General features: G+C 40.1%; 1 long non-coding RNA gene across 1 annotated transcript; it reads right to left on the bottom strand.

The window, feature by feature from the left end:
• Positions 1-8,254: 8,254 nt before the first annotated feature.
• On the bottom strand, positions 8,255-9,587 carry LOC117458069 (uncharacterized). The gene is made up of 3 exons (XR_011644329.1): positions 9,533-9,587; positions 8,781-8,919; positions 8,255-8,285 (listed from the first exon to the last, which is right to left on the bottom strand). It is a non-coding gene; the product is annotated as an uncharacterized lncRNA (long non-coding RNA).
• Between the last annotated feature and the right edge of the window lie 1,797 nt (positions 9,588-11,384).

Below are 11,384 nucleotides of genomic sequence, written 5' to 3'. Positions count from 1 at the left end.
TTGTCTTATTCTACATTTTGACACCAAGATTTTTTTTTTTTTACTGCAAATGTATATCGGTTCCAAATATCGGTTATCGGTCTCCTTGATTACTAATAATCGGTATCGGCCTTGAAAAAGCCATATCGGTCGATCCCTAATAAGTACTGGATGCCTACCACCAGATCATTGTACACATAGCTTTTACTGGAAAGAGAACAAACAAACATCAGTGTTTTTGAAGAAAACCTTTCCACTTCTAGCATTTACCAGATCAGATGGACATGCCTGATAACATTTTCTCAAAATAGGTTTCCTATGCAGGACTAAAAGCTGGCCAAGAGAAACTAGAGGCCAGAAAAAAACATTTCAAGGACAAAATTAGGATCAAGAATTCCACATAAACAGCTGTAACTGGGAAGACCTTGCTGAAAACAGAACCGCAGGGAGAAACCGTTTACACAAAGGAGCCACACTCCATGAATGATCTCCCACAGCTGCCAGAGTCACGCAGCAGCAGCAGCAGCAGAGGACGGAGAGTCAATACAGAGTTAATGTCCAGGAATCCTCATTATAAGCCATGACAGAGACGCTGGTATTGTTTTCACCCTGTGTTTGTGTTTGTGGAAATATTTTGGTGACTGTGGAAGGGTCGCAACCATCCAAGATGCAGTCGTGAATCTTTACAGATGTGTAGGTGAAATCTAAATAAAGGTTGCGTTTAAAGATTGTCCTTTTTGGAGCAATGAGGGCATGTCTGCGTGTGAGTGTCTGTGTGTGTGGTAACAGATCTTGGACTGAGTGAAGGAAGCAACCATGAAAGATGCAGTCAGAAGACTTTACAGATGTGCAGTTGAGATCAAAAGAAAGTGAACGTTAAATGATGGGCGCAGTTCGAGTAGGGGGCCCGATTTCTTGTCATGGCTGCGCTTACACAGTCAACATGTTTTTGTAGTTCTGGAGAACAACATGGTGATATCTCCTCAGTCAGCAGAAAAAAGAAAAAAAAACCTCCCTTCACACATAAGACACTGACGGAGAGGCTGCGTGGTTATGAATATAAAATCATGAAAGATAGATTTTTCCCCCCTTATAGACAAATACTGGGGCTGCCTTTCAGCCGGAAATGTGCCTTTGTGGCACAAATGCTGAACATTTGTAATGTAAGATAAACATGACATTCTCCCGTCTGTCTCAAAGTTATCGGAGTTGGATTTAAAGCCTGGGGGTAAGGGGGCCCCTGGGGAGAAGATATCAGGGGCTGCTTGACATTTCCTAGGGATTGGAGAAACAACGTTGACACTGAGTCTCTTTTTTTTGCAAATCTCGTCTCTGATGGAGCTGTGTCCATCGCCTCAAGACTTGCTTTTATATAAATGCTAGACTAAACATCAGACTGCATCGACTGCTGTGGTCTAAACTGTGAGAGGAAGACGGCTTGGACCCACGTGGGAAAGTCAGTCATTCAACAACAGATACTGCTACTCTGCCCACATGCAAATATATAAGATCTCTTCCCAAACTGGACCTCGTGTACTTGTTCTGATCAATAGCAATCCAAAAGCAGAATCCCCCAAAGATTCTGAGAGGGAACAGAGAATCTCTCTGTGCAGAAAAGGGTGAAGAAAGAAGAAACAGAAACATTTCCTTGCTCTACAAATTCTATACAAATGACCTTTTTCAAAAGAGGTAAGGTTTCTGTTTAATTATTGACACATTAAAAAAACTGAAACGATTAATTCAATTAAATGTTTTATGTGAACCGATTACACAGTTGCATTATGTCAGTTGAAAGCAATAATATTAAGTTGAATCTAATGCTTTCAACTGACCTAACACAATTGTGTGTAATCTGTTGACATGTGTAATTTCTGTATCTAATACGAATGTGTCATTTGTTTCCATAATAGATTTAATTATAGTCAATGCTTCAATTTTTTTAGTTGACTTTTTGCTTATACAATTATGTTTCCTTGAACCTTTTTGATGTCGACCTGATCTCTTCATCTAAACAAAATGAAATGATATGAACACTGTATATATTTAGTTGTGGTTGCTCTTCATTATATTTGAGCAGACATGCTTTTCTTAGTCTTAACCTTTTAAAATTCGACACTGGTTTAAAACATCAGTAAAGAGGTGGCACTGACATTCCATAAGAAACAGAGGGGATTGTAGCAGAGAAAAAAACAACAACATGACAGCGAATAAAATGTGCAGCGCCTTAAAGTGCCTTGCTGATTGTTTGTCTACAGAGAGAGCAGATGAATAATGCTGGTTTCATATATTTGAAATGTGGATGAACTGGATAGAAGTAAGGACAAATCAAAGAGGATGGAGGAGAAAAAATAGGCCAATCACTCTGTATCCCCAAAAGTGCCAAAAATAAAAGCCCCTCTGTCTCCTCTCTCTCTCCCGATCACCCTCTCTGTCGGCTAATGGAAGCCAGATGTATGCGCACGAGGCCTCCCTTCAACCTCCCTCTCTCAACGACTGTTTCTTTTTCTCTGTGTGGGTTTCCTCCTCAGGCTCAGTGCCTCTCTGTTCTCCCCTTTGTCTCCTCCTCTCTTGCCTTGCTCCCCCTTGCTCTCTGGCAGAGCAGGAAATACTGCAGGTTCCTGGCCCTGGAGGGAGCATGTTTCTGTTAACCACTAACAGATGGAGGGATGGAGAGGGAAGGGATGGACATGAGAGTGAGTATGAGAGCGGCTGGAACAATGCTGGTAATACTAATATAGATTGTGAGATGATAAAGAGCTTCAAATGTTGCAGAAGAGACAGTTTTTGTTATTTCCCATCGGAGCAGAGCTTAAATGAAGCCGATCCTCCTTCCTGTCCTCTTTTGCCTCTCCTTTCTTCCTTTCCTTCTCGAATGAACTAAGGCAACTACTGAATCCTATTTTCATAATAAAGTCCAGCACACACACACACACATACCGGTTTTTGCTACCCCGTGGGGGCCAACGACTGTATACAGCCTGATGGGGTCCAGCCTTTCTGAAGGGTCTAGAGCAGGGATGGGCAACTTTGATGGTGGTGGGGGCCACATCATTGATGTACTGGCCACCAGGGGGCCGCAGATTCACTTGGAACACACACACACAACAATTCCATGTGTTGTATGTAATTATTAACAAATATACTAAGTCTGACATCTTCATTGACATTTTACAATCAAAGGGAACATCCCCAATAAATGGGAACATCCTCTAATAAACTCACTAAACAAATATCAGTTCACAGACATTTTATTTCATTTTGACAAGTGGCATGTTTGTATTGAACAGGTTATTAAACAGTGGAATACAACTATTTTAAACTATTGGAAAGCATGGAAAATGTGTGTGTATTGAGATTAACCATTAGATGACATACACATGAAGTCATGAACACTAACCCAGACATTAGTTGTCTAACTTGAACACTTGTAGCCTGTCTCTGCATTCCCCTTATTCCACAATAAGGGGAATGTCAAAACAGACACCTGTCAGCCCTCACTCTGCTGTTCCTCAGCGCCGCTCCCCCTCCCTCCCGCTGAAATTATGAATGAAAAGCGTAGTAATCATAGATAACACGGCAGGGTCCGTGACAGTTTGTTTTCATCTGATTTCAAATAAACAAAGCCTTGGTTTTAAGAATATTAAACTTGTTTTGCCAAATTCAGATGATAAATACAACTTGTAAGCTTGTAAAGGCATAATTACAAGAGGCAACTTAACGTCACAGCAGGCATAACATCATCCGGTGTTTCTTGTGAGGGTTTCCCCGGGAAACAAACACAATACACACAAATGCGTCACAGATTATTTCACGGTATTTGAAATAATCTACGCAGCTCGCGACGTAACTAGGAGTCTAGTGGACGGTATCAGTACTACAAGTAAAAATAATTTACTTGTAATTTTTTATTAATTACGTTGTTTATAAATTAATCTGAGGGCCGCAAAAAGAGGAGGTGGGGGCCGCATGCGGCCCGCCATTTGCCAATCCCTGGTCTAGAGACATGATTTGTACTGCTAAAATCGTTATATTTTTTTGTCAACACAAAAATCTCTTTACATTTTCCAAACTCTCAAAAAATGTTCATTGGCATACTATCAACACCACTGTTAGGCACTGCACAGAACCAAATAAAAACAATACTTGCTTGCCTTTTCAACATTAAACATTAAAGATGTTCTCTCGGCACAATGTTGACTTCTACACCATACAATCAATTAAAACAATACACTACCTTCCACTGTTTAGATTTCAATAGCCAAAGGTTGCGGAGGATCATTCGACTTGTGGAACCTCAACAATGACACAGACGTATGCGCACACACAATGCACTGAAACCTAGAACTGAAATGTCACCCTTCAAAGTACAAGTTTCATTTTGGAAGTGCGCTTTTTCACTTTCACTTTATTGCGGATAGTCAGAGAATCAGAAACAGGTTTATTACCAGGTAGGTTGACACGTACGAGGAATTTGTCATGATGCATACATAAAAATAAAATAGAGAACAATTTTAGGAAAACTGTCATAACATAAACAAATATATAAATTAAAAATAATAAAAAGAGGATAAGATTTATACAATTCCAATAGTAACACTCAGAGTTACTATTCAGATGAAGCCAGCAGGGTATTAGCATAACTTGGCATTATCTCTGCAAACCGAAAAATGCTGGATTACTGAGAGGGTTATTTATTTTTTCGCCTCAATTGAATAAACATAGGGTTTCCCACACATAGACTATACTTGGGCGGGCCGCCCAGGTATATTAACGGCCGCCCAAGTATATTTCGCGACCCATTTAGGTTTTGTTTTTTTTAATAATTTTTTAATAATTTTGTTTTATATCATTTTTTTTTGTATTCGTCCGTGACCACGACGCCATCTGCGATCGATTAACTTGTGGACAATGATCCCTCACTCCCTTGCACTGATCTCACCTCCTTCTGGCCTGTTAAGTGTCCTGCCTCACACAGGGTGACTGGCTATCCACATGATGTGGCCTGCCGACATGGCCACTGTCATACAGATCATAAATCAAAGCCCTTGATTGGTCTCTGTGTGTCATTCAAGCTCGGGATAACCTCAGCTCAGGTGAGGTAAAGGACTCTCTGAGTGTTTAGATAGTTAACTTAGTCTAAGTTCTCAGTGGGTCTCAAACGGTGTGGTCACCATTTATGTAAACACATATTAAGGTGAAAAAAGGTAAGATACACTATTACAACTTGTTGAGAGAAAACTAGTCTTTGCTGCTGCCTCAAAGAGGAGCAGGGGGGAGAGGAGGGAGACAGGAGAGGCTGATTCAGGAGCACAGACACACTCACAACTATAAATGAACCAAAAATAAATTAATAAACAAGTTTCAGTGTTTTTTTCATATTGGAAATGGTATGTTATTGGTTATGGTCATGATTTTATGATTATTGAAATGTATACAGTTCTGTTTAATATAGGTGTTTCCATATATCTACTCTCTATATTTTCCCCTCAAAATGCACCAGATTGATGCATTTAACTCCAAAATAAAAAATTAAATCTTACTGGGGGGGGGCATGCCCCTGGACCCCCATAGAGGATTTGAGGTCAACCCCCACTAAAAATCACATGGATAGGTTCCTAAATACATTTATTTTTTAAAATAGTAACCCATTTCCATATGTTCATGTGTGGGTAGTAGATTTAAACTATAGGGCTATCATTATGGGCCCTGCCTGTACCTGTTCGCTCTGCCATTGCGTGAAGGGTCTGCTAACAAGCGACCAACAGAAAGGTTAATGTTGTTGCACGTCACCTCACGTGACCCCCCACCTAACGTGACCCCCCCCCCCCCTACCACCACTACCTATTTCAGATATGTGGGAAACAGATCTGTGGGAAACACTGGCAGTTAATGGACCAGCACCAGAGGTGTTCCCATACACACAGGCGTTGGAGCTGTTCTTCATGAAATCCCAGAAGGATGAAGTGCTCTGACAAACAGTGCCATCTTTGCGCAAAATGATTATACAGGAATGAAAAGTCAATAAATAAACATGTTGTTAAAACTTTTTTTTTTCGGGCCACCAGCTACCCTGCAGTATACAAATTCATTTAGACTAGCTGCACCTTTACCAGCATTGAGAACACTTTCATGATCAATCATTATAAAACATATCATATATATTATTCTGAAATGGACCAATCTGCACAACGACTACTTTTACTGTCGCTACTTTCACTATATTTTGATGAGAATACTTTTCTACTTTTACTTGAGGAACATTTTGAATGCAGTACTTTTACTAACAGAGTATTCCTATTCCTACACTCTGGTACTTCTACTTTTACTCAAGTACAAGACCTGAGTACTTCTACTTTTACTCAAGTACAAGATCTGAGTAGTTCTGCTTTTAATCAAGTACAAGATCTGAGTACTTCTACTTTTAATCAAGTACAAGATCTGAGTACTTCTACTTTTACTCAAGTACAAGATCTGAGTATTTCTGCTTTTAATCAAGTATAAGATCTGAGTGCTTCTACTTTTACTCAAGTACAAGACCTATACTTATACCACCTCCATTTATCGCCTATGAAAAAAAAACTATTAGAAAACGAAGGCTAAAGCTAACGTTAGCAGATAGTGACAATGTATGCTAGCTAGCTAGCTCAACGATAATATTGCGACAGAAAAATGTGTCAGTGCACATCACGCTCTGTGCTCCGACAGGGAGCTCTGCTCTGAACGGCCCGTTCTAACAGCTGTTCACCAGCGGTCCAGTCTGTGCCACAGTGACTCCGGACCGCACAGTTAATATTAACGAGCGCACCCGTAGCTAATGTGGCTGCTGAAGCTAGATCATCATCGCGGAGCAGCAGAGCCGACAGGCAGGAAGACTCGAGCACACAGCTCGCGCTGAATTATAATATATATAAAAAGAACACCATGCGTGTCATGATGGCACATAACAGCTCGCGGCCGCATATTACTCCGGGTCCCAGACCCCCCCCATACCCCAAAACTATTTTTATTGCAGATCTACATGAATCACACAAACGACCTATTTTGGATTCAAAACGGCGAACTTCGCCGAAAGGTGAGTGATTCTCATGCCTGGTATGTGGTAGGGATGCCAGTGATTATTCGATTATTCGTTACAGTCTCCATAATCGAATATTATTTTTACAAATCGATTTTATTTATATATTTTTTTATTATTATTTATGTTTTTTTTTTTCTGGCTTAGTTTCAACCAAAATATAGACCAATGCTAATAATAGTAATAGTATTAATAATTGTAAATGGTCATTGGTCACACCACCAGTATGTTTTACTGTAAACTTGGAGGAAGCCTGCGTGCAGAGCAGACTGCTGCTGCAGCACGCTACACACCGACCCCGCCCCCTCTCCCTCACACGTGCGACTAAAGATGAACAAAGCGACAGGTAAAAAGAGTTCCTCCTCGTGGAACTACTTCGAACTTACAAGTCCAAAGGAAGTTAAATGCAAGCTCTGCGAAAAGACGTTGGTCTATCACAGCTCAACCTCAACAATGTGTTCGCATTTGAGTGCAAAGCACGCCAAAGAGGTTACAGAGAAAGACACAGCACAGCCGGCCATTACCAACTTCACTTCAAGGCCACGTCGTTGTGATGACATGCGTGCAGGTGAAATAACTGCTATAAAGGCTATTTATTGAATGTATAATGTATATGAATGAAGATGATTGTTTTATACTCTGTAACTGCTGACTGTCCAAATAAACTACGTTAAGGTTTAAATCAAGTTGTAAAGCTGAGGTTGGAAATGTTTAACCCAGACCATGAATTGATTTTTATTTTCCATCCAATGTTGAATTCCTTCCAGGATGCAGCAGTCCAACCTCAGCAGGCTGAAAATGTGTTGAAACTATTATCCTGGCCAAGATACAAGATATTCTGATAATCATAAAAATATGCTGAAAACTAAAAAAGGCACTAAACTGCATTTCCTGCATCTAAAACCAGATGCTCTGTAATTCTACTGCTGATGCACACACTGCGTGTGTGTGTGTGTGTGTGTGTGTGTGTGTGTGTGTGTGTGTGTGTGTGTGTGTGTGTGTGTGTGTGTGTGTGTGTGTGTGTGTGTGTGTGTGTGTGTGTGTGTGCATGCGGGTGTACACAAACACACACCTCCAGCTCCCTTCCACAAAGCCCTGAAGCCCTCCTCTTGCATGATCTTCCTGAAGCAGTCGATGACCCCCGTATAGGTGGTCTGTCCTGCCCTCGCTGCCACCTGCAGACGGGTCTTGATGACATCGGCAGGCGTCACCAGGGAGGCTGCAGGGATACCTGGGAAATAGAGTTACAAAGAAGTCAGAAGATGCATGTTTACCTGTGTAAAGTGTTGTCTCCATGAGTCCGTTCTAATCAATAACAGGGTATCTGTGAGAAATAAAATGGTGCCAGTCCATGTGCCTGAAAACGATTGACAGACAGGCTACATAAAGAATGACATAATCAAGGAATGTAGATTGTTAATATTTATCATTTGCCAAACAATGCTTTCAACTGGCAACGACAATAGGCTAGTCCTCAATTTGTATCTTTTACATGATGTGTGCATGGCCATCGTAAACGAAAATGGTCAATCGATTTCTTTTTATCTACAAAGATACAGGAAATGTCTTAATGACTTCTTGACAAAAAAAACTAGGAAATCCTGATAATGGAAACGGTGATTAAAAGGGTATTTTGTAATCTCTCTTTGGCAGTATTTAGTAAATACAGTGCAGATACAGCGCAGACTGAAGGCCTCTGGTGCTCTGGGTCATAATCTGAAGTTACCTGCAATGGCTCCGGCAGTGAGAAGCTGCAGAGCGCCCAGCCTGCCTTGCTCATCAGCAAACTGAGTCTTGAGGTGGGCGTACGCAGGGAAGTAGATTGCAGAGAAGGGGATGTCTCTCATGAAACATGCTTTAGCACCCTACACAGACACACAAAGAACAGTCACATGTATGACACTTGAGAGTAGACCAGGCTTGGATTTTCCTCATTTTAGGGGCAAGGCCATTTGGCCTTTGGTGTCACACATTTTTTCATGGCGCAAAGGCCACATGCCAGGGCACAAAGGCCATTGAGGGATGAGGGTGTGTGTGTACACGAGAGTCTCTTTGATCAACTCCTCACAGCCTCTCATATCTGTTCAGCAACTGGATGAAAGTTAAACACCACAGACTGTCTGTGTCATGGCGAATACAGTCACTGCTTTATTATGTCTTTAGGACGTTGTTGTGAGTTTGGACGGAGCAGATACAGGTTAGTTTAGCCCGATCGATCCGATCTCCATTCAGAAAACACGCATTTTAAAGGTTTCTCGCCTGCCGTCTTGTCTGCACACTCGTCAAAGCATTAATTCATGTTTTTTACTAACCGGTATCAGTATTTAGTTACTTTGGCATCATTTTTTAAACGTGTATTACAATTAAATCGAGGTTAATTAAGCCAGCTAATTAAATAAGGACCTTTTTCATACAAAGACAATGCTAACCACTACCTGTGCACGCATCATTGGGCAGCCTGAGAGAAGATGACATTACCTTGTAGAGGCCGAAGAAGCCCAGGTCACGATCACGTTGAGAGCGCTGACTCGGGTCCAGTGGTGATCTCGCCTGCCACCTGCAGACGAATCTTCACAATCTCCAGAGGGTTAGTGAAGATCACCTGAGAGCCTCCAGCCTGGAGACACGGAGAGGGAGAAGGGCTTGACCACATATTTCCATTCAAAAAGACGACTGCTCCTGCATCTCACATGATCCTGTACCTGTAGGGATCAGGCCAAGTCTTGCTCATGAAACATATCAAAAATAAAACATGAATCCATCATTCATGTACTTTGCCATTTCCTCGGAGGGTAAGCTGTGCTGGGGCAATGTGTGTAAGGAAGAACAACGCTATCAAAACAGAAACAGAACAAATGTTGCATTGGACAATGGCAGTTTAACCCCGGATGTGATGTAGCATCGCAGTCCTGTGTTAGTAATGAAACTCTGCAAGCAAGTTATTACAACATATAAAGTCACTCGTCATGCAGGAGTTACTTTTCAACAGCCTTTAGAACAAATCAGTCACAAGCCCTCAGAGAATCTCTTCTTCTCGTCTATTGTTTATTTATGCATTCTTTAACAGGTGGAGCAGGAAAGTGATTTGGACCTGGTACTTACACAAGCTCCAGATATAATCTCAGCAAGAAGAGGAATAGAGTTGTCATTGCCAGTGAACTTGTCTCTGACAAGGTCGTTCACCTGAGGGACACAAACGGAGACAATTAAGAAAATACTGAACATCTATCAGTTATATTGACTTTGTGACATTTTAATGTGGTTTCTTTCATCCTCTAAGAATACATCTCAAATCCCTCCTGTTCATGTAATGTGATGTGTACGCTTATATTGTTAACATTGATGTGCAGAAGCTCCCGTTAAATACATCCCAGTATTACTGTATTATTTCAACCCTTGAATAAATGTCATAATAAAAAAGGTTCAAAGAAGGAATGACATGAAACAATAACAACAGTATTAAGAACAGGAGTCTAAGAAGACGGAACAAAAAAATCCCTGGTGTAGTGACAGCAGCTGGCGTACCTCAATGTAAAAAAACAACTCGTAAAAAAACGGTCAAAGTACTGGCAGCAGCGGCTGCCAAACAAAAATCCTTAAATAAAAGTAGATTTATCTCCTCTTTTTACAGTCAATAACCTTTAATAAAAGTACAGCACTAATACTTTAACGTGCAAATACTCAAATTTTAGGGATTTATCTCCTCTTTTTACAGTCAATAACCTTAAATAAAAGTACAGCTATAATACGTTAATGTGCAAATACTCTAATTTTACAGATTTATCTCCTCTTTTTACAATCAATAACCTTTAATAAAAGTACAGCACTAATACTTTTACTTGTAAAAAAAAAAAAAATCGAAAAAAAAACGGTCAAATGACTGGCAGCAGCGGCTGCCAAACAAAAACCATAAAATTAAAGTAAAAATACTTTAACTGAAATAAAGTGCAAAAGCAATTAATATACAGAAATTGTCCTTAAAGATTTTAGTGGAAACTTTCCTATATTTTCAAAAATCCATTGTCTTAAAATGTTACATTCAAATACCTTAAACAAAGTTCTGATGAGAAAAACTGTTTTTTACATTTTTTGTATTAGATTTGTATGATCAAACTCTAAAATAAATACAGACCCTAAAGTTCTACAGCTAGAATACTGTTATTTTACAGCTTTTTTCTAACATTTTCCAATCAAAGACGTTCAATAAAATGACATCACAAAATGTTCAGTAGGAAACAACTACTTTGAAAACTTAAAATATAAAAATATTTGTAGAATTATAGTACAAATAATGAATACAGCATTTAATATTTAAACATCATACTTATAA

The sequence above is a fragment of the Pseudochaenichthys georgianus genome, chromosome 14 (assembly GCF_902827115.2).
Source record: "Pseudochaenichthys georgianus chromosome 14, fPseGeo1.2, whole genome shotgun sequence".
Taxonomy (NCBI): Eukaryota; Metazoa; Chordata; class Actinopteri; order Perciformes; family Channichthyidae; genus Pseudochaenichthys; species Pseudochaenichthys georgianus.
This window is presented reverse-complemented; position numbering and strand designations above follow the sequence as displayed.